This window comes from Aethalodelphis obliquidens, unplaced genomic scaffold, assembly GCF_003676395.1.
Source record: "Aethalodelphis obliquidens isolate GAN/ISIS:26980383/991018 unplaced genomic scaffold, ASM367639v1 scaffold1, whole genome shotgun sequence".
Classification (NCBI taxonomy): domain Eukaryota; kingdom Metazoa; phylum Chordata; class Mammalia; order Artiodactyla; family Delphinidae; genus Aethalodelphis; species Aethalodelphis obliquidens.
The window spans coordinates 9,736,347-9,737,883 of record NW_020837945.1 but is presented as its reverse complement, the minus strand read 5'-3'; the positions used below and the strand labels follow the sequence as shown (position 1 = coordinate 9,737,883).

The 1,537-nt window shown below is 43.0% G+C and overlaps 1 long non-coding RNA gene across 1 annotated transcript in view; it reads left to right on the top strand.

Moving 5' to 3' along the window:
- Nucleotides 1–791: 791 nt before the first annotated feature.
- The window catches only part of LOC113633536 (uncharacterized), a 6,478-nt gene continuing 5,732 nt past the window's right edge, over nucleotides 792–1,537 (top strand). Inside the window, exon 1 of the long non-coding RNA XR_003438306.1 lies at nucleotides 792–1,335. This is a non-coding gene — a long non-coding RNA (uncharacterized LOC113633536). The remainder of the gene's footprint in view (nucleotides 1,336–1,537) is intronic.

The following is a 1,537-nucleotide window of genomic DNA, read 5'->3' as shown; positions in this document are numbered from 1 at the left end:
AGGCATCTCTCTATTTTCTTCCCCAATCCCCCTTCAACTTTCCAACTCTCATCAACCAAGTTCTTATGAATTCTACTTTCCATTCCAGTGCAAACATTTTCCATTCAACTTAAATACATGCAGCCAGCAGTTACAGATCACTTGCTGTGCAAAGCCTTAGCCTAAGCATGTTTGAGAGGAAAAATGATGATGACGATAACCTTGACCCTCATTCATTCATTCCATGCATACACCAGGTCCTACGTGAGCAACACATATAAGACAGACATGCCCTATACTGTCTCACATTTTACAGTCTGGTGGTCTTAACCATCTTCCCCAGCTTCCGCCCCAGAGTGAAGCAGGTCACTCCAGCGCTAACCTAAAAGATGGTAGGAAGGATTCCAGGGGCCAAGAAACCAGCATGCCTAGGAGGTACTTGAGGAACTTCTTTCCAGCACTCTCCCAACCCCCCAGAGTAGGGAACAGCCTTCTCCTGCCTCTTCTGACGTGAATTCTGATCTCAGCTGCAATTCCAGATAGTTCTCTAGAAATGGGGAAACCATCCAGACTAGCAGGTGAAAATGAAAATTATTATAGTATTAGCAATAATAAAAATAATAGTAATATTTTTCCCAGGGAAAAATAAAAGCCACCTTTTAGTGAGGATATATTATATGCTATACATTTTAACTGCTAATTCTTACCCCAGGTATTATCACCCCATTTTCCAGATGAAAAAATAACGTCCCTGAAACACTAGTCTGAGGTCTTGCGCATGGTCAACGGGGGTTTCAATCCAAGTGACTGACGTCAGCAGCTGCTTCCTGTCCTGTGGAATCGGCAGACAGCACCGATGCCATTCACAGAAGTGGCAAGCATCTCTGTGCCCACCTGCTGCACGTCCACGCCAGCACACGGAAAGAACTGGACCATAAAAACAAAAGTGTTACCGCAGACCTCCGAGATGAGTAGATGAAATTACAGTGTTATTTTGATTTTTTAATTTGAATCAAACTCATAACTTAAAGAAAAGAAGCTTTGAGAATAAGAGAGAACTTTAGCCTTCCAAACCATGAATTACTTTCTTCTTCTATAACAGACTCCTTGTTTTAATGATCCACACACATCCGTGTGGCTGGTCGCGAGGTAGTGAAGCTTGATTTAATTTCCCCATGATTCAGACTTGTCCAGACATGTGTCCTCAAACCGTATTTGAGGGCAACAAGGGTAAATAGTCCCCAGACCAGAAGATGTTCCCTCGGTCACCTCCCACTCACTCTGTCTGCTGACCTCCAAGGAAATTCAGCCCTGCAGTCAACATCTGTGGTCCAATCAGCCAGGCTGGAATAAAAGGTACTTAACCGCCCAGCTCGTTTTGCAAGGTTAGAAAGAATCAATAGGAGATGTGTTTAATGCCGTATTATATCAGGTCTCATCACACTTTTAAAACTGGAGTATCCACAGTGGTGTATCATCCTGGTCTCACAGTAAAGAGAATGGGTTTAGCGTGGTCTAAGATAGATATCACGGCTTTATTACACGTATGAAAAAAAAA